This window comes from Triturus cristatus, chromosome 8, assembly GCF_964204655.1.
Source record: "Triturus cristatus chromosome 8, aTriCri1.1, whole genome shotgun sequence".
Lineage (NCBI taxonomy): Eukaryota > Metazoa > Chordata > Amphibia > Caudata > Salamandridae > Triturus > Triturus cristatus.
The window spans coordinates 471,266,690-471,293,605 of NC_140591.1; positions in this window are offsets into that span (position 1 = coordinate 471,266,690).

Consider the following 26,916-nt stretch of genomic DNA (forward strand, 5'->3'; position numbering starts at 1 on the left):
CTGCCAACACTCTGTCTTAACCTCCCAACATTCTAAACCGCCTCCAACTGTCACAGAGTTCTGGAATCTTCTGGAATGTTCTGGAAGGTGCTGGTAGGTTCCAGTGGATGCTGGTGATGTCACAGGTGGCCACCATTTTGTGCTTCAGGCCCTCAGACAGAAGTTTCAGGGGTAGATAAAATGGCTCCCTGAATCTGCATCAACATGAAAAATGAAAACAACTGAGGGAAAAAGGGCCAAGTCCTACATATATGTTATTGAATTCTTGGTTTAATAGCCCATGTTTAAAACGTATATTGAAATTGTAAGTAATAATATATAGGTCGTGAGGGAGTATTTATGTATTGTCAGCTCCAGTGCGATGCAGAGTTTTAGCTTTGATGTTGATGCTGTCGTCAAGAGAGATGTGAGGACTTCACTTGAAGTGTGTTATGCAGCGGTGGTTCTGAAGGTGGAGCAAAGGCTCCAATCAATGGAGATGCAGAGATGCCTTTGTTCTGGTCCTCACAAAAGGGGCGATGCACCGGTTTCATCTCTGCAGCAGTAATGGGTTAAACAAGCAACTTACGCTCACTTCCAAGGTTCCAGGACTGAGGGGGCACCACTTGGCAGAGTAGACTTACAGATGGCAGTGTCCAGGTGCAGAAGCAGGATAGTTGGAATTATTTTATGTCCCTGAGACTTCAGATCAGGAGGCAAGCCAGAAAGCCCTTGGAGTCACTCTGGGTTCAAGTGATGCAGATCCAGTCCTTCTCTATCAAACAAGAAGGGCAGCAGGTAGAAGGTCAGCACAGCAAGAAAGCAGCTTGTCCAGTCCAGAGCAGCAGTCCTGCAGAGTGGCAGTCCTTTAGCAGTGCAGAAGTCCTTCACCTGTCCAGAAATGTACTGAAGTGGTAGGGTCTGAGGTCCAGTTCTTATACCCAGTGATGCCTTTTATGTAGGGGAGACTTCAAAGAAGGATATTTGAAGTGCACAGAGGTGCTCCTTTGCTGCACTGGCTCCGGACTCACTACATGGGGGAATGCAGCCCTTTGTATAGGCAGGACTCAGCTTATTCAGGTGTAAGTGTGAGGAAGTTCTCAGCTCCTATCTCCCATCCTCCAAGGATGGCCCATCAAGTCACACCTAAGCTACCATTGTGTGTTGATGTCTGGGGAAATACACAAAGCCCAGCTGTCACCCAACCCAGACATGTATCAGAGACAGGCTGCACGCCCACAGGGCTAAGAGCAGGAAAATGCCAACTTTCTAAAAGTTGGAGCAATGGGGGGGTTGGGCCCTTATCAACAGTCATCTTGGGCCTCTACCAAAGTACAAGAAACAAATAGAAAGGTGGCTGCGTTGGTTCATGTCACTTTACTTAAGGTCAAAAACAAGTTAATCAATAAACAAGGCCCGTGTATTAATTTCACAGTTCATTAAACATAGTTTTTGCGTATTAACATATCTAAACAGGAAAAACACTTGTCTTTAACATTATTCAAGTTTACCACACCAAAGACAAAGAAAACGATGACAGCGCATCTGTATTCTTGGTAATGGGAATGGCGCAGTAGTCACAGTACAATGTTTGTTATACATTCATTCCTGACATAACTAAAAGTGCTCAACATATATAACAAATAAGTGTTTAAAGGTGCTAGTGCATTTACAGACACATTTAAAGTTAAATGTTTTGACCAGTCCAATGTTTTTTGTGCCAGAGGGTTTTCAATTACTCTTTAATATCGTGACCCTCTTGGTGCTGTCATAATGGTTTCAAAATCATCTAATATGGATGGGTTCATAATTTCACATTGTCTTATTCACTGTCCATACTGATGAAAATTAGAAGAAATTCCTGATGGTTATCGCCACCGCGTTTCGAACCATTGGTGGCTGGGGGTTCTCTTCAGGACTATGGCTGGTTGTGTTCTTGTGTATCTTTCATCTTCAAGGGCAGGCCAGTTCCATATTTGGAAACATTGTGCATGTATGAAACCTCCCTTTTACGATATTTTAGTTCCTGGACTGCGGGTGCCTTTTTTTTAGTCCATAGAGATCATAGTATTTGTTTCTTGAACTAAAAGTGTCATTTTCAAAATAGTAATGAAAAATTCGACTTTGCCATTAAAGATGATTTATCATTACAATTCATGATCATCATTACAAAACATCACAGATCTACCGCCTTTTAATTTGGAATTACAATTTATTAAATGTAATAAGGAATCCCCAATGTTGTCCTAAGAGAGGGTAGGCATCACAGAAGTGAAAAACAAGTTTGAGAGCTTTTTATTAACAGGACATGTAAAGCTTAAAAGTATATGCCCTGCTTTTTACTTACACAGCACCCTGCCTTATGGGCATGCAGGGGCCTACCTTAGGGGTGACATATGTGTAATAAAAAGGGAGTTGTTAGACATGGCAAGGGTTTTAAATGCCAAGTCGACATGGCAGTGTAAACTGCACACCCAGGCTCTGCAGTGGCAGGCCTGAGACTTGTTTAAAGGGCTATTTTGGTGGGTGGCACAATCAGTGCTGCAGGCCCACTGGTGACATTTAATGTACAGGCTCTGTGCACATGCAGTGCACTTTACCAGAAACCTATTGGCAAATGAATATGCCAATTAGGTGTATGCCAAACAAACCTTGTTTTAGGGGAGAGAGCACAAGCACTTTAGCACTGGTAAAGTGCATAGAGTCCTCATGCCAACAAAAACGAATTCTGCAAAATTGGAGGTAAGCAGGCAAAAAATGTGGGGTAAGACAACCCTAAGGCTTACAGGTCTAACACACAGCAATACACATACTTCCATACACCAAGTGAACACACTCAAATACAACCATCTTGCACAGTGCACCAGCATAATGAAAAGGATATGGCTAATCATAAAACATTTTCAAAAATATTCTGAGTCATGTTTGACATTCTGCACGCAGTAATCAAAAACGGCATTTGAATAAAGGGCAAGCAATAATGTCCTCAATAAGTGAGAGTAAGCACATCAATAACTAAACCGCAGGCCAAAACTGGTTGTACAAAAATATTTTAGTCCCTCTATTAAATACCAAAATATTTTAAAGTATAGTACAAATAAGTGAGTGAATATACATTTATAATCACTGTACATATATGCAGACTATTGAAAGCCTATAGTACTACATATCCTAACGTTCGCCATATTTTTTTTGTGAATATTATGGCTACGATGTGTTTGTTTCACAATACTTAAAAGTCACTCTTGTGGTAGTGTACCTCTTCCACCTTTATCTTTGCATGGGTACAATTATTATTCTTATTATTATTAATGTTACTATTATTATTGTTTTTGTTGTTATTAGTATTATTATTATTGTTATTATTATTATTACTAATATTATATAGTTTTGTGGTTTTTATTTTGATTGTTGTTCTCATTACTGTAGCTGTTCTTATTGTAGTTATTATTAGTATTACAAAGAACAATAATAATGATGATAATATTAATAGGAAGAAGAACAGCAACGAGAGCAAGAAGAAAAATGTATTCATAATGGCCAGGCAGTCACCCCAGGAGAATCTTAGTGCGCGAAGGAACAGTCACAGAGAACCCATACAAACAGACAAAAGGGAGAATTGACATTAGAGTAAGAACATAAAAGCCTTTTTAAGGGCAGGTGCCCATTATTGCTGTATAAGTGCAGAGGTTGCATGTTTCAGACTTTAGGTTTTAAATGTCTGATGATAGTCTAACTCGAGGGAGAAAAAGCAGAATCAGTTTGTAGGGCCATCCCAGAGAAGTGTTTGAGGAATCTTTTAGTGAAACAAGGATTATCTCGATCATGAAACCCTTTGTGGACGAGACGTGTTTTTGAATAGGACGCATTGCTTCACCAAAAATCTGTAAAGGCTCTGTCTACATTGTGCAATATGGACAAATATTCGGAATCGTAGAGCTTTCTGGACTGCAAAGTTTTGGATTAATTAAAGATTCTTTAGAAAGTAGTCAAATAATCTAAAATAAAGACTATTAGAATATTACATTTTTTAGAGCACACAGTCCAAAATTAATCGGCTATGACAAGCTTTGGTATCAGAGGGGAGGACATTTCTATTTTCTGCAAAGCCTGAAACCAGCATCAAGTCATTTTATTGAAATGAAATGGAAATGAAAGACCCTGATCAATATGGATTCCTACGGAGTTGGCATTTGGATGGACTAAAAGTTTGGTAGATGGCCACTATCAGTTTTGAAGGCTGTCTACCAAACATTTGATATTTATTTTTTGTTTTTCAATAACAAACTCCCAAAGTGGGATTTTGTTTCTGAAAAACTAAAAACTAATGACCCCCACACTCTAGGAGTTTTCTCCCAGGTGTGAGGGAGGGTCAATTTAATTTTTTCCTGTCCCTTATCGACATGTTTTTCCTGGCGGTGATGGACTGGGAATAAAGGCATTACATCATCCATTCGAGAAAGGGCAGATGAGGTAATATCCTCCCTCCTACAACCCTTGTCTGTTGGGCCACTGGAGTAAGTATTCCATAATCAGAGGCAAAGTATTTTCGACAGAAAACTTAATGTTTGCCATCTTTTAGTGAGATAGACAGACCTAGGGACTGGTAAGCAGGGTACTTTGTTGCATTTGTTACGATCATCCTGTCAGCCGAACTCTAAATCAGGGCCTTAGATTTAGCACTGTGGTTAACATTCTAAAAGTCTGTGGGACTTCAGGCACATGTTCCAAGCACCATTGACTGGTTTGAGGAGGAGCGTGTGTTGAACAAATTGTGTTTAAATAACTCCAAAATGAATCAGTGTATCTCAAATTATATCAATTTATACTATTGGATCAGAGCGCCAATAATAAACATCCACTGATTAAAGTTAATTTCTCTGGAAGACCTTTTAAATTCTTCATGGAGGCATCCCCACCTCTGTGACTTTGGTTACTTAAGAACAATGTTCAGTCTATGGTTTAAATAGGTGGGGTAGTCTGGTGGATCCCTTTCTGGTGCTAGAGAAGAAAGCCCATTATATTGTCATCCCAGTCCCCCCCAGCTAATTAAGTATTATCCAGGCCTGGGTCATCACAAAACCAACCAGGCAAATATTGCTGCTATGATGCTGTATAGTAACTCTCGATTGTATGGCTTTTCCAGCCTCTTTATTCTTTATTTAATTGAAGGACACACAGGTTCACTCTAAGGGCCTGATTACAATGCCGTAGGAAATGGCTCCAAACCTCGGTCAGAGCCGTTCCTATGGTATCGTAATCTCCTGTTTGGACTAATTTCTGACCAGCCCATTTTGATGGTGTCCGTCGGAAATTAATCCAAACAGAATTTCTGAATGGTTTACAATTGGCTCGGAGAGCCCGTCTGACATTCGGAAAGGGGCCTGTAATCCCAAGGGAGTCTGCTTCCACCCGAGGGATTACAATGGCAGATTCTCACAGCCTTTCTGTGCCAACCTTTCTGACACAGAAAGGCTGTGGGAATCTGACATTGGGGGCCCCCAGCAGGGCCCCCATGGGTGCAAGGCCGGTTGGTGCCTGCCACGGGGTGCACGGGGTGCAGGGATGAACTGCACCTAAACTCTTTACAAGGAGATCATGTATTCCAGTCAGAATGCATGCTCCCATTGTAAAGATTAGGATTGCGACCAAACAGTGCATGGTCGCATCCTACTTGCTGGGTTTGGACCGACGACAGGCGGTTGGTTGTCCCAGTTCCCAAATGATGTTGGATGGACTCAGGTCCGTCCGACATCGCAATCGGGCCCTATGCCTTTTCTCTCCCCATGCAAGTCAGATCCATAATCTATCTAATTCTTTAAAGGTACATCTCCAATATCTGCACACACAACCTTGAACAAGCATTGGCAATGACATTAGGTTTGTTTATTTTGATTCCTGACTAAAGTGTTTGAAAAAGCCTGCAGCAGAGAAAGAAATGCTTTCTGTCTACAATGCATTTAAGCGATGCAACATTTAGGGGCAGTTTACGATGTCGGTCGGAAAGCCTCCGACCGCTAGTCGGAAGCTTTCTTACCGTAGTCGGAGGCTTTCCTACCGACCCGGTCAGTTTGCGGTCCAGCCACCCGATTACAATGTCAGCGGTCGGAACGTAAACTGGCCGGTCATTCCGACACGGATCCAACCGGCTCTCTGAGTCTTCCAGCCAGTCAGAACCACACAGTAATCCCCTATGGAAGGCATTTCCGCGTCGGGATTACGATGTCGGTTTTCCCACAGCCTGTCCGTGGCGACCTTTCCAACATGGAAAGGCTGTCGGAAGGCAACTTTGGGGGTCCTAGCAGAGCCCCCTTGCATTTGCGGCCTACGATTGGTGGTTGAGGGGGTACCTAGTGTACCCCCCTGTAAAACCCTGCACTGACTGGCAGGCACCATGTGGTGCCTGCCACAGGGTGCAGGGTTTTACACACACACCCATTTCTCTATACACAGACTCCCATAGAGAAAAGTGACTATGTGACTGAACAGTGTTCGGTCGCATCGTAATCAAGCAGTCGGAACCGCCGACCAGAGGTCAGTCGTTCCCAAGCCCAATACGTGTCGGTCAGAGGCAACTGCGACCGACACCGTAATAAGCTTCTTTTTGTGTGTTGATTAAATGTACATTTGAGATGTAAAATAGCCCTTCATGCATGGCAATGCAAGCACTCAAACGAAGGCAGAATGATAAACAAATCAGCCAATAGCATGTGGTTTGGAGGGTAATACTACTCTGGGTGGAGCCAAAGTCCATGTTACATTTATTTTAAAGAATTTGTGACTATAGGAGTTGCAGACAGCTGTGCTGTCAAGTGAGAACTAAACATGCATAGGATTCTCAACAGTACCAAAATTTTGGCTAGAGCTACTCTACCCAATTATGGCAACAATAGTTTCACTAAGAAGTCTGGCGATGTATTTCAATTTATAATCCCTATTTAAAGATTCAGCTCTTGTGTAGGAGTTTCATAATCTGTTACTTTGATCTCTAAGCATGTAAAAGATGTGGTCTCCCATTGTAAAGTAGCAGTGATAACAAGGTAGCAAGTCTGTCACTCTGAAGGCCTGTAGGGTGGAGAATAGTTTTGTCCTAATTTATATGAAGACTATACATAGCTCATACAGCAAAATGATATGCCTGACGTTGGATCATTGACATAATTTCAATCCAAAATCAGAAATTAAATATTGATAACAAAAAGATCGACTTTGTGTACTTAACTATAAAAACCACAAATATGGAGAACACAAATATAGTTGCAAATTCGATTTTTATCGAAAACAGAAATATCAAAATCTAAATTATCATTACCTTTAAATAAACATAAAATATATCAAAAATATCGAGCCACCCAATATTGAGCACAATGTTATCACCAAAATAATAACAAACTCATTAATAAAACAATAAAAAAAGTTTTACATAAAACAATCACTTTAAATAAACCCAAAACTTGTTATACACATATTTAATTTAAATAAACATATATTACATCACCAAAATATTTACCATTTACCTAAAAAAATTTAATTGTGTAAAATATACACAATGCTCCCCAAAAAATTAGCATGAATTGCAAACAACTAAACATCAACCAAATATACTATATATTCTGCATAAATAATAATGCACAATTTAGCATTCACCATAGAATGATTCAACGGATAAAGAAAAATTGAAACTATAGTAAACCAACCAATAAAATTAACCTATAAACAACTTTAACTGATAAAATCCAACTAACAATTAAATCAACACTATAAATGGCAGACTAATTAGAATAACTAAATGCTTCACAAAAATGACAAAAACTGCCAGATGAGGAAACTCTGCTGGATTTTTCTGCAAACCATTGAAGAAGAAAAATATGGTCTTAACAACTACATAACCAAGCATGTAACACTTATATTTAAACTGTTATGAATCTTAAAATATAAAAGAGCAAATAAATATTAACACACTTTCCAACCTTTATCTTTTTTACACAGGCCCCCCCAAAAAAAAAAATTCAACTTGAAAACGATAAACTACCAGAAAATATCAACTACCACAAACCAGCAAAACAAATAAGAAAGTAAGTTTACAAAAATAAATAACTAATTATAGACTCACCCAAAGAACTAACAAAAACAAAGCTAACAACCTCTACCCCTAAAAACTATTAACCAAGTAACTATTTAAAATGTAACCTTTCTTTTTTTTTTTTTAAGTCAACAGAAAAGAAAGCACCTGCTGAAAAGTAAAACACCACCAAGGGAAAAATTGCAAAATTGGGTGAAACATCTCACCAGAATATATATTTAAGTATACAAAATAGAAGTAAATGCATATTTTAACGTGTTAATTACAAATGTGCTAAAGTTATAATACATTATGGTGCCAATCACGATCCGGTAAAAAATTCCCCCGTGCGACTCGTATCGGGTCTTTTTACCGTACGAATCGTACAAGTGCCGTACGAACTGGCAATCACGATTCGCATGGTAAAAAGTCCATACGAACCGCACTGGGAATCATTCCCCACACGTCCTCGGGTCGGAAAATGTGTTCGACACGTCCTCGGACGATTTACCTTACAAACGTGAAAAGCCAAGTCCGACCGAGGAATCACGATCCATCCCGTGCGTCCGAGCGTACAACCGTATGGAAAAAACACCGTCCGCACCGAACACCTATAGCAACCATGGAGACATGTGCCCGCATACGCGCCCAACACTCCCCCCAGCCCCCGTACGTCCGACACGTACCCCCGGTATATGTATACCCCCACCTGTCTAGGTACACCCCAGTACGTTCCAGTCGTACCCCCACCCCAGTACGTGTCGTACCACCGTCAATGTACACCCCCCCCACCCCTGTACGTGTCGTACCACCGTCTATGTACACCCCAGTACGTTCCAGTCGTACCCCCACCCCAGTACGTGTCGTACCACCGTGAACCTACACCCCAGTACGTTCGAGCCCCACCCCCACCCCAGTACGTGTCATACCCCCCGTGTACCTACACCCCAGTACGTTCCAGTCGTACCCCCACCCCAGTACGTGTCGTACCCCCCGTGTACCTACACCCCAGTACGTTCCAGTCGTACCCCCACCCCAGTACGTGTCGTACCACCGTCAATGTACACCCCCCCACCCCTGTACGTGTCGTACCACCGTCTATGTACACCCCAGTACATTCCAGTCGTACCCCCACCCCAGTACGTGTCACACCCCCCGTGTACCTACACCCCAGTACGTTCCAGTCGTACCCCCACCCCAGTACGTGTCGTACCACCGTGAACCTACACCCCAGTACGTTCGAGCCCCACCCCCACCCCAGTACGTGTCATACCCCCGTGTACCTACACCCCAGTACGTTCCAGTCGTACCCCCACCCCAGTACGTGTCGTACCACCGTGAACCTACCCCCCAGTACGTTCGAGCCCCACCCCCACCCCAGTACGTGTCATACCCCCCGTGTACCTACACCCCAGTACGTTCCAGTCGTATCCCCACCCCAGTACGTGTCATAGCCCCGTCTACCTACACCCCAGTACGTTCCAGTCGTACCCCCACCCCAGTACGTGTCGTACCACCGTCAATGTACACCCCCCCACCCCTGTACGTGTCGTACCACCGTCTATGTACACCCCAGTACATTCCAGTCGTACCCCCACCCCAGTACGTGTCATACCCCCCGTGTACCTACACCCCAGTATGTTCCAGTCGTACCCCCAGCCCAGTACGTGTCGTACCCCCGTGTACCTACACCCCAGTACGTTCCAGTCGTACCCCCACCCCAATACGTGTCGTACCACCGTCAATGTACACCCCCCACCCCTGTACGTGTCGTACCACCGTCTATGTACACCCCAGTACATTCCAGTCGTACCCCCACCCCAGTACGTGTCATACCCCCCGTGTACCTACACCCCAGTACGTTCCAGTCGTACCCCCACCCCAGTACGTGTCGTACCACCGTGAACCTACACCCCAGTACGTTCGAGCCCCACCCCCACCCCAGTACGTGTCATAGCCCCGTGTACCTACACCCCAGTACGTTCCAGTCGTACCCCCACCCCAGTACGTGTCATACCCCCCGTGTACCTACACCCCAGTACGTTCCAGTCGTACCCCCACCCCAGTACGTGCCGTACCACCGTCAATGTACACCCCCCCACCCCTGTACGTGTCGTACCACCGTCTATGTACACCCCAGTACATTCCAGTCGTACCCCCACCCCAGTACGTGTCATACCCCCGTGTACCTACACCCCAGTACGTTCCAGTCGTACCCCCACCCCAGTACGTGTCGTACCCCCGTGTACCTACACCCCAGTACGTTCCAGTTGTACCCCACCCCAGTACGTGTCGTACCACCGTCAATGTACACCCCCCCACCCCTGTACGTGTCGTACCACCATCTATGTACACCCCAGTACATTCCAGTCATACCCCCACCCCAGTACGTGTCATACCCCCCGTGTACCTACACCCCAGTACGTTCCAGTCGTATCCCCACCCCAGTACGTGTCGTACCACCGTCAATGTACACCCCCCCCACCCCTGTACGTGTCGTACCACCGTCTATGTACACCCCAGTACATTCCAGTCGTACCCCCACCCCAGTACGTGTCATACCCCCCGTGTACCTACACCCCAGTACGTTCCAGTCGTACCCCCACCCCTGTACGTGTCATAGCCCCGTCTACCTACACCCCAGTACGTTCCAGTCGTACCCCCACCCCAGTACGTGTCGTACCACCGTCAATGTACACCCCCCCACCCCTGTACGTGTCGTACCACCGTCTATGTACACCCCAGTACGTTCGAGCCCCACCCCAGTACGTGTCATACCCCCCGTGTACCTACACCCCAGTACGTTCCAGTCGTATCCCCACCCCAGTACGTGTCATAGCCCCGTCTACCTACACCCCAGTACGTTCCAGTCGTACCCCCACCCCAGTACGTGTCGTACCACCGTCAATGTACACCCCCCCACCCCTGTACGTGTCGTACCACCGTCTATGTACACCCCAGTAGTTCCTGGCGCACCCCCAACACAACCTCCTAAGTACGGAGCGCACCCCATGCCCCAACATCACAACCGCATGTACGAGTTGTACAAAGCCACACACAAGGACATCATCGTACAACCAAATGGCCCATGTACACACCGTACACACGCTCAAAACGCACGTACACAACCAGGACAAAACAAAACAACACAAGAATACACCATTCGAAAGGCACAAAGCCACTAAACATGGCCAACAACCAATAAAATAACACAATCACTGACCTGCAACTGCCAAAAACAAACAGAGGCCCAATACACCACCACTCCTTATAACACACCCACCCAAACTTCAAACACTGCCACACCCACCCATGGACCAATAAAAAGGGCCCACACACACAAACCATGAGCCTTTGCAACAGACTCACTGCTGCCAGACACCACAGAACCAGACTACAAGCTACACCACACCTTACACTTGCACACCTTCACACGACCACCCTCACAAACACCCTCTCATCACATTCACACACACACACAACCATCCACACCCCCCTCCAACATCCACACACCCCCCACACCCACACCATCCCCACCCACACCCCTCACCATGCCCACTACCAAGAATCCAAAGTTCAGTCACCGAGAGTTGGAGGTCCTTGTTGATCAAATCCTCAGAGTCGAGCCACAGATCTTTGGAACATTGGTCAGAAGCACCAGCCTGGCAGCCAAAACAGCCATGTGGCAGACCATCGTCGATGCTGTGAATGCCGTTGCGGACACCAGGAGGACCAAGCAGGATTGCCAGAACAGGTGGTACGATCTGCGGAGGAGGGTCAGAGCCAAGAGGCAGGAGGAACACGACCAGGCCAACGCCACCGGAGGAGGGCCCTCCCGCAGAGCCGTACAGTACCATCCCTGGGAGGAGAGGGTGATGGCCATACTGCCGGTGGAGGCAGTTGAAGGATTAGAAGGACTCCGAGACCCGGGTGAGTACACAAACAACGCACCTCACATGGGGGGAACTGCAACCACAACCAAAATTACTAACAGGCACGCAACCACCACAAGCCATCGCATGACTCAACCACACTCCATGAGCAGGCACATGCCACTGCTGCCACCATGCCCCATGCACCCAGCTGGACAATTTCAAGTCACAGGCCACAGAAGACAACAACACATGACACGGTAACCCGGATGGCGGGAGGCTGGGCACCAAAAATCACATAGTGCGACTCCAAAGCAGACAACAATGCCCTCTGCCCATATGGCCTAGGTCACAGCCAGACAAACGGTGTGTCCCAACACAGGAATGACTTGCCAGCAAATGGCGGACGCCTTGCATCAACACATGGGGGTGAAGGCACTGGTTTGCACATGACGGCAGCTAATGAACAGCCAACATTGTGAAAGAGTGGCAGCACACACCACCACAGCAGCAGCGCACAGACACACATCACACCAAATGGGTGCCTGGAGATCAGAAACAAACTCACATCAACAAGCCAAGGGCCACTCAAAGATTTGCTAACAGTCTGTGCCCAGGAAGCTGGGCCGAGGTGACAGAGGGGGACACACAGAGGGAGGGAAAGGGGGACAGAGAAGGAGGGAGAGGGGGACAGAGAGGGAGGGAGACGGACAGAGGGAGGAGGCTGACACACAGAGGGAGGGAGAGGGGGACAGAGAGGGAGGGAGAGGGGGACAGAGAGGGAGGGAGACACAGGAAGACGGACAGAGGGAGGAGGCTGACACACAGAGGGAGGGAGAGGGGGACAGAGAGGGAGGGAGAGGGGGACAGAGAGGGAGGGAGAGGGGGACAGAGAAGGAGGGAGACACAGGGAGAGCAAATCAGTCCTTTGGTGTGTTGGAATGTCTGCTCGTCAGCAGGTGGACTGCGTGCATGTAGACAAGGGTGGCCAGTGCCAGAACCCCCCCTCTTCATCATGGCAAAACGCAGGGCCATGTCACAACCTGTACACGAGCACAAGGACAGCTACCTGCATCATATAAGTGTGTGGATCCACTCCATGTGCACATGTACAGTGCTACAAGGAAGGCGCAAATGCATGGCTCGCCACACCTGCACACTCCACTGCTGACTGCAGTCACACTTGACGCAGCAAGTAAGACTGTGCCACACATAGTTAAAGGGGCCAAATTGGTGCCCAAGGGACACACCCATGCACAAGTGCACTGTGAGTGGAATGCAAGACAGATCCTAATTCCAAGAGGAAATGTGCCAACTTTGAAACGGATGAAACATGGATGTTGCATGGACCAAAATTAACATTGTCTCTCTCACACACAGGTCAACGTCGTGCTGCACCCCCCAACACTGGGGGGGAACACTCACAGGACCCGGATCTGCAGGAGACCGATCCCACCGGCAGCGACCACTCTCACCACTCTGCGGACGACCCCGACCGACCTGGCCCCTCTGGTGTCCAACCACCTGCAGCACCTGCATCAGGTACAACCGTGCCAACCACCACCCCCACTCCTGCCACATCCCAGGAGACACCCAGGATCCCTGCCCCAACACCACAATGCAGCCAGACTCGCCAGGAGGGACACGGTGTCCCGGGCACCCAGGAGGAGGCAGGCGACAACGCCAATGCCACCCCTCAGGGGTCCCGGAGACCCGATGTGCCCACAAGTGCAGGCCAGGCGCAAGTGGGCAGGGGTGGTGGGAGTGGAGGACGGCGGAGGCGCGAGCCTGACCAGTTGGCTGGGGATCCGGTATTTTCCCATGTCCGTAACATCCTGGACTCATACCGGCAGGACACCACGGGCATGGCCCAGGTTGTGTCCGTCCTCGAGGGGATCAAGGTCCAGCAGGCCCAGCAACATGCGGAGCTAATAGCCTGTCTACTGGTACACCAACGGAGGATGGAGGACAGACAGGCTGAGCAAGTGACGGCGTTCCAGGGGATTCACGCTACACTCCATCGGATGGCCGACACCATGGCCGACACTCCCTGTGCCAGAAGGCGGAGAACATCACCACCCACAGGGAGGGATCAGGAGGAGGAGGAGGAAACATCCGACGGAGCATCCCAGATGTCGTCACGGCCTTCTGGTGATGTTCCCCGCAGGAGGCCGGGTCGTCCACGGAAAGGACCGTGAGGGTGGCTGCTACATCACCATCTCCCAGGACACCTGGCCTGGCACCTGGCCCACTGGAGCAACAGCATCACAGCATCAAGTGACATTCTCTGCCACATGTCCCTGCTGGTCACTGGCTGACCAATGTTGACAAAGACTGTGGCATGGACTCTGAGGATTTCCAATGGCAAGGACACCAACTCCCCTACTGAACTTTGGATTCCCTAATCCCGGAAAGCCCCTCACTTTGTCCCTATCACTACGAGTACGCATACGCGTGCAGACCCATAGTGATAGTGAGCGTACATGCGTGTGTACGGTCCGTACCACTACGGGTACGCATACGCGTGCAGACCCATAGTGATAGTGAGCGTACATGCGTGTGTACGGTCCGTACCACTACGGGTACGCATACGCATACGCGTGCAGACCCATAGTGATAGTGAACGTAGGCATGCATGTACGGGCCGTTGCCATGCATTTGGGGTGCCCTAGGGCCCCGAAACGCACCGTACCTGTGTGTGATTCTCCAAATTACATAGGGGACAAGTATTAAGGCCTACATGCATGCTGGTTGTCATGGAGACCAAGTTCAAATTTCGAAATTGTTCTGGAAGGTGCACAGCAGAAGTCAGTTGGAATTCTTCTACTTTGTTGCAATGTGTTTGTGGGGCTGACATCATGCAGGAGAATGAAACCGATAGAGAACCCACAGACTGCTAGGTTTGAAGGGATTGGTGGAAACATAGGATGCAAATGTGAGTGACCAATCACTCTGTACTCCTGTGCATGAGACTGGGCAGAAGGGCACATATAAGGCAGCCAGGTCCCATGAGGGAGTACTTGCCTGCACATCTTTGCATTTGTCGACCAAGCTGCTGCTACTGATTCCCTGGAACCATGTCAAGGGCTGTGGAGAGGACACAGCCATTCACCCTGGAGGAGAACATGGCTCTGCTGGATGTGATCCTCCCACAGTACTCCATGCTGTATGGGCGACCAGGGTATCAGGTGAGTGCATAGGCCACTGCCACAGACTGTCCCTATGTTGTGACTGTGACTTCAGGCATTGTGTCCTGGTGTGACACACATGCCATGTACTGTAGGGGGGGTCCCAGGGGGGGATGCCTGATGTCTCCCAGCAGTGCCCTGATACAGGAGGGGTGTGTGCCTATCACTACCAGCAGTGCCCTGAGACAGGAGGGGTGGGTGTGGAGTCCTCCCAGCAGTGCCCTGAGACAGGAGGGGTGGGTGTCTATCACTACCAGCAGTGCCCTGAGACAGGAAGGGTGGGTGTGGAGTCCTCCCAGCAGTGCCCTGAGACAGGAGGGGTGGGTGTGGAGTCCTCCCAGCAGTGCCCTGAGACAGGAGGGGTGGGTGTGGAGTCCTCACAGCAGTGCCCTGAGACAGGAGGGGTGGGTGTGGAGTCCTCCCAGCAGTGCCCTGAGACAGGAGGGGTGGGTGTGGAGTCCTCCCAGCAGTGCCCTGAGACAGGAGGGCTGGGTGTGGAGTCCTCACAGCAGTGCCCTGAGACAGGAGGGGTGGGTGTGGAGTCCTCACAGCAGTGCCCTGAGACAGGAGGGGTGTGTGCCTATCACTACCAGCAGTGCCCTGAGACAGGAGGGGTGGGTGTGGAGTCCTCCCAGCAGTGCCCTGAGACAGGAGGGGTGGGTGTGGAGTCCTCACAGCAGTGCCCTGAGACAGGAGGGGTGTGTGCCTATCACTACCAGCAGTGCCCTGAGACAGGAGGGGTGGGTGTGATGCACAGTGTGAGCCTTGATCATTGATTGTGACATTGCCATCATTCCACCTGTGTACCCACTATGGCACGTACTGCCTTTTCCCTCACCAGAGGATGATGTCCCTATGACAAAGGTGCAATGCGTTGGCTGCATGACATGCCTTGTTGTAACCAGCTAATTTGTTCTCATATGTCTCTCTGTGACATGTGGCTGGTGTATTGATGTGGTGTCACTTGTTCTTCCTCACAGGTAGGCGCCACTGCCAAGGAGCAGATCTGGCTGACCGCCGTCAGTGCCGTGAGGGGTGTGGATGGTCGGAGGCGGAGCCTGTCCCAGGTGAGGAAACGCTGGCAGGATATCCGGTGCTGGACGCGGAGGATTGCACAGCTCCTGCTGGGGGACTCACCTGAGAGCCACAAGAACCGCGGCCGCCGCCGTCTGAGCCACCTCCACAGGCGTGTGCTGCCGGTGGTCTTTCCAGACCTGGAGAGGCGCTTACAGGCGATGCAGCAGCCGGAAGGGGGTAGGTACATGTGCGTTTGTTGTGTGTCACCGGCATTTGTAAGGGCACAGTGGCATGAATTCACTGGCAGGGTTTAAAGGTGCTGTGCAGATCCAGTTTGCCCCAGTATAGCGCTGCGCCCCTGCCACCCTTCCCCTCCTTGCAATGTGTTCCCTGGTCTGTGTGTAGTCACTCCTTCACAAGGTAATGTAGGCTGGCGCTTTGTCCACGAGAACAATGACTGTAGCATCATGTCTGGGGGTGGTGTGTAACAGGTTGTGGGACTTTGCCTGTGCACTGTCAAGTTCACTGCATGTGGGTTCCATGTCAGTTGGCACTGATGCTGACTCCAGACATGGGAGTTGGTCTCTCATGTGTCATGCCTCACAGCGCGCATGTCCTATGTAGTGGCCTGTGACATGATGTGCATGAGTGTGCGATATGCATAGTGCAGGGATGGTGACGTGTGTAGCAGTCATTACCATTCAGTAGCATGTAGTTGCGTGCCCACTACTGTCCCCTGGGGCACCTTATCCTCAGTGTTGTATGTGTCATCATCAACGTGGACACTCTCACTGTCTACAGCGTAGGTTGTGCTCTGTGCCATTGTCCCCTGTCACCATGTATATAGACGTGCTATTATGTACAGGTGTCCACTGTGCAGCCTGACCTGATTGTCGTTCTTCATACTCACAGTTGCCAGTGCCTGTGTGTCTTGTTATACTCATCTGAGGATGGGCACTGGTACCTCATTATTTGTACAGGCGCACCTTGGCTGTTTGGCGTCCAATCTTGCTTTTTGCCTGCCCCTGTGTTTATCACCCAGACTATGAGATGTTGGTGCCACCTGTGTCTCAACAATTTGCCTCGTGTGGGGGTTTGTTGGGGCGGGCAATGCCTATGTGTCAAATCCGGATTTCTACTTGCTGGGTCTGGCCAGTGTGTGATGTTACTGGACACACACGCAAGGTGCAGTGACCGAGTCATGTTGGGCATGTTTGCAGCATTACCTATGCAGCATGTGTCTCAAGTTCATGGATATGGTCCCTGGTCATCGGTATTTTCGCCAATGCTGTGTGGTGCAGATGCAGTGCTGGATTGTCCCCAGGGCCTGGGTGCTATGTCAGACTCCGTTTCCTGTCTTTAGCTATTGTCTCATGCTCTCCATGGTATTTCAGTGGCATGGTGGCTCAACCAACTGTGTGTTTCATGCCCTACATCGGTACCTTGTTTTGAAGATGTTAGGGATCTTCCTTTGCAGGCTATGCAATGTTACCTATGTCGATTGGACTCATGTGACTGATGTGTACAGCTGTCTGATTAATTTATGTCTCTCCACCCTGCCCACAGCATCGTCGGGGGACACAGAGGGAGACATGGACACAGGCAAGGCGGAGGGACCGAGCACCAGTGCCAGCCGTGACATCGGGGCTGGTACATCGAGTGGGACAGAGGTGGAGGATAGTGCTGCCGAGGACCTGTCGACTGGCACGTCAGAATACGAAGCTGACAGGTCCGAGGAGGAGTTCTCCAAGTGGGCGGTGGCTGCACCAGCAGCTGACATCGGAACAACACCTTGCACCGCCCCCTCAGTTCCCATCAGCCGCCTCCCACTTGCTCGTGTCCCTTCCCAGCGTGCCCGGTCACCGCATGTCTCCTTCCGGCCAGGCACCGCACCCCCTGCCCCTGTCTCCACTGCTGCCGCCAATGCTGAGTCTGTGGACATCCAGCGGCAACTGCAGGTTGGTCAGGCTGCGATCCCTAATGTCCTCCATACCCACGGGAAAACCCTCACCAACATCGAGGCATTCTTGGAGGGCATTCATTCTTCGCAGGCTGACCAACGCAACTTGCTGAGGTCCATAGACTCCACACTGACTGCAGCAGTGGGTGTCCTGCAGCGCGACCTCCCCCCACCTACCCCTGCCCCATCCACACTTCCCACTTCCATGCCTGTCCCACGTACACCCAGACGTCGGCATGCACCCACCACAACAGACACAGGCACCACACCAGCAGGGAAGGTCCACCGCACTCCTCCTGACACGCACACACAGGGTGAGATAGGCACACCCACTGGGTCGGGGGGCAAACGTGTGACACGCAGCCAGAGTGGGAGTCCGCATTCCACACAATCCACTCCCTCCAAATCCCCTCCCCTCAGCTCTCCTGGCCACATCTCCCCCAAGGACTCCTTCATGGCCGCTCTGTCCCTGAGCCCCACAGTTCCACCACCACGCAAGCGGTCAAGGAAGTCCTCGGTCAGGGTGGTTGAGTCTCCCCCCCTGTCTCCACCCTCCCCCGGTGGCGCTGCAACCCATCCCTCTGACCCCCCCCCCTCCTTGGGGCCTAAGGTCACTTCGGGTGCAGGGGACTCCCTGGAGGACCTTGCTAAGGTGTGTAGTGCCATCCTGGCCTCCGCCTTTGGCCATGACACACCCCCTGTGGTTGATTCCTCCATCCCTGCACCCACAACGCCGACCCTTTGCCCTGATGTCCCTGCGGTGCCTGTTGCTTCCCCCCTCCCTGATGCCCTCACCAGTATGGAAGACGATGCCATTTGACTGTGCAGGCAAGGTAGGGGACACACATCCCACTGTGTCCCCCATCCAGCTGGGAATCATTGACTGCCCTATGGCCTTTGTTAAAATTGAACTGCCTGCGATCCACGGACATTGTGCTCATGCTGAATAAAGCTTAATTTTGTTTTCATTATCACACTCCTGCTATGGTGGTATTGGTGTTGGTGGGGCTGCTACATTGTTTTGGGTGGTGTTTAAGGCTTTGGGTGTGTGGGATTTGTAGTAGTGTTCTGCTCATTGGGGCGACCCTGGGATCTGTGTGCCATCACAAGGTGTTGGCTAACTTCCTTAGGTCATGTCAGCAGTTACTGCATGGTTCAATTGTCCCAGGGTGTATTCCTTCCTCTGTGTACCCAGATTTCTTCCCTGCAGGGTGTTCACAATGTTTAGCGCAGAGCTGTGTCTACATGAGCTGTGTGTGTGATGGAGCCCTTCTACTTTGGCCATGCATGCATGGCCATGTCTCCACCTGCAACAATCGTGGCATCCTTGGTGATCACTGTACTTGTGTGTGGAGTCTGTTGACATGAGTTCATGGGGACATGTTCCCTTGTAGGCAGTATGGATGTGGGTAATTCCGGCCTCACACACATGTGTTACACCCCTCCTGTCTCTGGGCACTGCTGGGAGGACTCTGCACCCACCCCTCCTGTCTCAGGGCACTGCTGGGAGGACTCCACACCCACCCCTCCTGTCTCAGGGCACTGCTGGGAGGACTCCACACCCACCCCTCCTGTCTCTGGGCACTGCTGTTAGTGATAGGCCCCCACCCCTCCTGTCTCAGGGCACTGCTGGGAGGACTCCACACCCACCCCTCCTGTCTCTGGGCACTGCTGTTAGTGATAGGCCCCCACCCCTCCTGTCTCAGGGCACTGCTGGGAGGACTCCGCACCCACCCCTCCTGTCTCTGGGCACTGCTGTTAGTGATGGGCCCCCACCCCTCCTGTCTCAGGGCACAGCTGTGAGTGATAGGCCCCCACCCCTCCTGTCTCAGGGCACTGCTGGGAGGACTCTACACCCACCCCTCCTGCGTCTGGGCACTGCTGGGAGGACTCCACACCCACCCCTCCTGTCTCAGGGCACTGCTGGGAGGACTCTGCACACACCCCTCCTGTCTCTGGGCACTGCTGGGTGGACTCTGCACACACACCTCCTATTTCTGGATATGTACGCTTGGAACATACACGGTGTGGGTGCGCTCCATGCATTCGAGGTGAGGGTACGGGTCTAGTTACACTGGTGTGGTGGGGGTACGGTGCGTGAGTCCGCGGTTGGGGGTACGGGTCATACTTACACTGTTGGGGTGGGGGGTACGCTCCTTGCATACGCGGGTGGGGGTACGGGTCGTACTTACACTGTTGGGGTGGGGGGTACGCTCCTTGCATACGCGGGTGGGGGTACGGGTCGTACTTACACTGTTGGGGTGGGGGGTACGCTCCTTGCATACGCGGGTGAGGGTACGGGTCGTACTTACACTGTTGGGGTGGGGGGTACGCTCCTTGCATACGCGGGTGAGGGTACGGGTCGTACTTACACTGTTGGGGTGGGGGGTACGCTCCTTGCATACGCGGGTGAGGGTACGGGTCGTACTTACACTGTTGGGGTGGGGGGTACGCTCCTTGCATACGCGGGTGGGGGTACGGGTCATACTTACACTGTTGGGGTGGGGGGTACGCTCCTTGCATACGCGGGTGAGGGTACGGGTCGTACTTACACTGTTGGGGTGGGGGGTACGCTCCTTGCATACGCGGGTGAGGGTACGGGTCGTACTTACACTGTTGGGGTGGGGGGTACGCTCCTTGCATACGCGGGTGAGGGTTTGAGTCGTACTTACACTGGTGTGGTGGGGGTACGGTCCGTGAGTACGCGGGTGGGGGTAGGAGTCGTACTTACACTGGTGGGGGTGGGGGTACGGTCCGTACGTCCGCGGGTGAGGGTTCGAGTCGTACTTACACTGGTGTGGTGGGGGTACGGTCCGTGTGTACGCGGGTGGGGGTAGGAGTCGTACTTACACTGGTGGGGGTGGGGGTACGGTCCGTACGTCCGCGGGTGAGGGTTCGAGTCGTACTTACACTGTTGGCATGGGGGGTACGCTCCATGCATACGCGGGTGGGGGTACGGGTCGTACTTACACTGTTGGGGTGGGGGTACGCTCCATGCATACGCGGGTGGGGGTACGGGTCGTACTTACACTGTTGGGGTGGGGGTACGCTCCATGCATACGCGGGTGGGGGTACAGGTCGTACTTTCACTGTTGGGGTGGGGGGTACGCTCCTTGCATACGGGGTGGGGGTAGGGTCCGTACATATCCGTCCCCACGCTATGTGATGCTTGTGCGGCCCGTACCCAGGCCTTTGCCACGTGGGTACGATCCGTCCCGCCATTGTTGGGGTGACGTGTGTGTGGGCGTGGTACGACTCGTACCCACGCTCTTCAGGCGTGGGTACGGGACGTACCTGTCTGGTTGTGTTGCCGGTTCACGTGGTGACGGACTTCCGTTGTGGCGGTCGCTGGCTTATCAGGACACGCCCCCACCCCCTCGTGGTGACCAGGGCATGGGAGTCAGGTATGTCCAGGCCATGTGTGGTGTGTGACTTATGTGGTTGTTTTGTGGCCTGCCCTGGTCGTGCCACCCCCACCCCACCCCACTTTCCCCCCTCCCTTAGTTATTCTGACCTTCTGCTGCGTCTGCGTCGTAACCTGTAGAGGAGGTGTACTGCTATGAGGGCAGGGATGACTCGTAGGTTCGGGTCCATGTCTGTCCGTCGCGTACTGGTACTCCTTGATCGCGTCGTCCTGTCGCGTACGGGTCCTCCTTGATTGCGTCGTCCTGTCGCGTACGGGTCCTCCTTGGTGGCGTCGTCCTGTGTGTCCGTCACGTACTGGTCCTCCTTGTTCGCGTCGTCGTCTGTCCATCGCGTACTGGTGGTCCTTGTTCGCGTTGTCCTGATTTCCCGGCAGTTTTTGGCTGCCGCAAAATATTCACCGTGCGGGGTGACGTCGGTGCGAATCGTGATTCCTGGGTCGTGAATGGCTGGCTGCGAGCGTCCCGACGTCAGGTCGGCGCTTTCCCGGATCGCATTGGTAGGTGTTTTTTTGTTCGGTCGGGCTTTTTTACGATTCGTACGGTAATGGTGTACCCGTGCGAATCGTAATTCCTTGTTTGTAAAAATTGACGACCGGGTACGCGTCGGGCGGAGATTGTGATCCGTCCGACGGTTCGTACCCGGTTTTTGCCGGATCGTGATCGGCACCTATATATTTATACTATTACAATACTTACAGATAAAATGACAGGGGCCGTCAAATTCATCACTTCACTGAAAGGGAAGCAGTTATTAAATCACATGGGCTACACCTACAGCCAAGAAAGTGCATCATCAGAAACTATAAACTGGAAATGTACTAAATGCTATTCTAATGCATACTATGGGAGGACAACTACAAAAGATGATGTAAGAGAGCACAACGACCCCCCAAATGTGACAGAAATTAAAGTACAAGAAATATTGCAAGATATATGAGAGGCAAGCACTAGCTGGCAGGAACCCACAAGCAAAATCTGGAAGGCTATCTTACCTAGAGTCCCCTAACACATAACGGAGCAACTACCGCCTATTCCCACATTAAAAAGATGAATTTCACATACTTAAAAAGCCACCATCGATACCCAACCTGCTCCTAGAAGATAACAAACCATACAAATAACTGAAGAATTAACAACTACACATAGTGAAGAACTTTTCCTTTTACAAGACAACCTAAATAATGAGAACACACATTCTAATATTCTCTACGAAAAACAAATTATTAGAACTTAATGCAAAATCTGGATGATGGATGGGACCTTCAAAATGTGACTGTAGGAAAGTGCCTTTTTCGTCATGGTCACCCTCCTTTTTCCCTGGTATCTGATGTGATTTCAACTAGAAGCTCATTAGGTTGCTGCTAACCAGGACCCCAGTGCCAGATCCCTTTCCCAAAACGATATAATTTCTTGCCCAAACTGGCCATATCTTTTGTACCCTCTGAAAGCCCCTAGTAAATGGTACCACTGGTACCCAGAGCCTGAGGTACTAAAAAGGGTCCCCCAGTGCTGCTGCACAAATTGTGCCACCCTAAGGGACCCCTCACCAACTCATGCAAACTGCCACAGCAGGATGCATGTCTTGGTACGGACAAAACACAACACAACCTGTGTGCCATGCCTGTCAACACTTCATACAGTATATGTAAGTCACTCCTATAGCAGGCCTTACCGACCTAAGGCTTGGTGCATTATACTTCATGTGAAGGCATAACTGCATGAGTTGATATGCCTTGGTGCTGGTCATTTCTATTACTACCAGTACAAGTGATCAGGGAACCATTTTAAAGCATGTGTTCGACATTGGTGAAAACGAGTCCCCCAGCTACATGATGGCTTCACTAAAAATTGGGATGTTTGGTATCAAACATCTTGCATTAACAAACCTGCACTGATGCCAGTGTCGGATCTAGTAATACATGGACACAGTGGGAACCTTAGAGGTGCCCCCTGAAAACGTACCTGCTACTGGTGTGCTGACGGACTGTTTTTCACCAGCCTGCCACCAGAGATAATTTTCTGACCCCCAAGGGTGAGGGCCTTTGCTCTCAGGGGGCCAGGAACTGAATCTGCTCAGCCAGGAGGTGTTTTCACCACCTCCCACAGGATGACCTGCAGATTAGCATTCCAAAACAGGGGAGCTTCAAAGGGCCTACCACCTTTGATATGCAAATCTGGTTTCTCTCACAGCAGAACAAGCTGACTACCTTTGTCCAAACCATCAAAAATCAACAGGAGAGGAAGGGATCAACACGGCTAGTCCCCTCAGTAGGTAATCCAGAATCAACAAAGCCAGTGTACAGTAATTCAAAACAAAGGGCACTCTAGTTAATGCAATACATTAATCAAAAGAGCACAGAGCCACAGATTCCCTGTGAACCGTTATGTTCATGGAAAGTAAGTTTGGCCACTATGGAACAATACCCAGTGGGTATAGAAAAGCCCTCACTCGCCAACCTGGTTGGTGACATGCTTCATCATTGGGCTTCCACTGGGACGACCGAATGTCATCCCAGTGTGCTGCGACGCCAGGTTACTGCGGAGCGGGGTTTGTTGTGTGGGGAAAGTGAATTTAAAATGTCCAATCAAGTCAAAAAGAAACTTTAATAATTTTGCTTAATTGGAAAGGAGTAAAAAGGAGTGAGGGTCAAAAAAATAAAAGACCTGGTTCACTCCGTGGCGGTCAACATGTTTCTGCCTCTAGGAGTGTTAATCGGGCATTCTTCAGGACCAGAGGGGGAAGTGCGTAGCCCCGGTGGTGTGAACTCACTAAGGTCCACCCTACCGTGGGCTATTTGTGTGAAAATCAAAAACACTAAATAGTGTAAACTCCGCCAAATAAAGTGATTAGTTATGGGGAGAGGAACGAGTTTACTCTGATGATACAGAGAGACAAACAAACACAAAGACAAAACAAGAGAGAAATATCAATATTTGTCGCAAAAATCGTGCTCTACAGATCAGGAGTTAGGAGCTGATGTGCTCGATGGACAAATGAGTGCCTCTAGATCTACCTCAGGTGCCAAAAATGTGAGAAGCTGTGCACCTAGGTGTAGTCAAATATCGGTGGGAAGATAACGAGATGTTATCCTATCAAAGGTGACTAATAGTCAAATCTCGGAACGCACGTGAAATGTAACAGTGACACTCATATGCGGAGAAATGGGCTAGGGACTGATAAAACTGCCCACGATGCTCAGTATGCATGAGTAAAGGAACGGATCTTACAGAGAGGCCAGTCCGTTAGATGCCTCATGGATCCCGGGAGGGGGGTGGGAGCAAATTGGCACACCCTGCATCAGGAGAAAGTGAAAAGAAAAAAAAAAAAAAAAAAAAAAAAAAAGAAAACGGGGTTCGTGTGAATATCACGAACGGAGGGGAAAGCGAAGGCTCGCTTACCTTGTTGGGCGAGGAGCGGATAATGTTACTTACGCCCTTGCTGCTCTTCACCCGTGATATGCCTACACAGCCTCTTGCTGCCGGGTCTGGATAGTACTGACCCGAGGCCGGAGGTGTGGATATAAAGAACACTCGGCGTGTCCCTGCTCAGGCCCTCCAAGAAAGCTTCTGCCTGATTGGGTAGAAGGCTCTCACTCCAAATCTGATTGGCCTAGGGAGAGCCAATCAGTGCGAAGGTAATGAAAATACGAGGTTGTTCGTTGCGCTAGGCAACGCTTAACAACGAAGGTAGAAAAAAGGAAGTTTGCACAAAACTTTAATGGCATGCAACCATGGGAGCATAAACAAGCCAACACAGAGCACACGAGTAGTGCGCTTCAGGGAATGGAGACATGGAAAGTAGCCAGTGAACGGTGCTGCTAGAAGGGACTGTAATGCAGCCACGTGCACTGCGTCAGGGAGACCTGGCTAGACTGCAAATTAGGCATGAATAGATCAACGTCACCATAGCTTGTAATGACACAGATCGGACAAAATGCCTTGGTGTCTGGAGTTCCTAATATCCAGACTAATTATCGTTACAGCGGGAGAAAGGCAATAAACCAAACGACTCATTCGAGTCAAAAAACAGTGGTACTTAAGAAAGTGGTGATCAGCATATGGGCTGAGAGTGTTCAAAGGATGTTGACCCAAGGGACATTGTCATTCAACCCATGGAGGTTCGTCCCCAGACGGTAGACCCACCTCTGTTCCCTTTCAAAAAGTACTTTAGGGATGTCTCTCCCACTTGAGATCTCTTCTATCACTGTCCACCTTAAGTCGTTGGTTGTGTGGTTGACAGATAGAAAGTGTTCACTCATTTTGGTAGTTGTGCGTTTGCACCTGACGTTACTCCGGTGTTCGCATATTCGGAGTCTGACCTTCCTCGTCGTCATCCCCACGTATCGTAAACCGCAGGGGCATGTAATGAGGTACACCACATTCGGAGTGTTACAATTTGTGTGGCCTCTTTGAGTCCAGATCTTGTTTGGTTCAAGGTTGAGGGTTTTGGTGTGTGAGGTCAGATGGCATACACTGCAGTCAGAGCAAGGAAAATGCCCAGTGATCTTGGGGAGGCCCCAGGCTTCCGTTATAGATCTCTGCGGGGTCTCTCGTGGCATCAGTGGTCGTGTGTGTACCAGATTATTGCGGAGACTTTGTGCGCGTTTAAATGAAAAGAGTGGTTTCTCCCAGTTGCGGTTGGCGCTGTTGATTATACCCCAATGTCTATTGATAGTCTTTTTAAGTTGGTTAGAAAGGGTACAGTAGGTGGTGACACAGGTAAGTGGGATAGACGCAGTATCCTTTGGATAGTCAGTTAATAGTACTTCCCTTGGTTGATTTCTCGCACGTTTGTAACTTCTAGACAGGATAGGGGACGGATACCCTCTCATTCTCAGTTTAGTTGTTAAATCCTGAGATTGGCTCTTGAAATCGCTCAAGGTGGTGCAATTTCGTCGTAGGCGGAGGTATTGTCCGTAGGGTAAATTTTCCCTCAGGGTGCGTGGGTGAAAACTGGTAAAATCGAGGAGATTGTTCCTCGAGGTTGGCTTGTAATAGGTCCTGGTTTGAAAGGACCCTCGTACCTTAGTTATCACCACATCTAGAAATACAACCTCAGATTCGTCGTATGTATGTGTGAAATTCAAGTGCGGGTTCAAAGTATTGATCCATATGAGGAAAGACTGGAGGGTGTTGTTACTACCTTGCCAGATCAGAAGCACATCATCTATATATCGCTTCCATAAGGCTATGGAGGAGCGGTAGGGGTTTGATGTCGGGAGGATGAACTTCTGTTCAAAAGCATAGACGTACAGTCCCGCTACACTGGGAGCAAAGGTACTCCCCATGGAAGTACCTGTGGTTTGGAGATACAATTGTCCCTGGAACTCAAAGAAGTTTCTCTTCAAGGCCAAGGAAGCACAATGTATCACGAACTCTTTCGTGGTTCTGTATTCCCAGGGAGTGGAGTCAA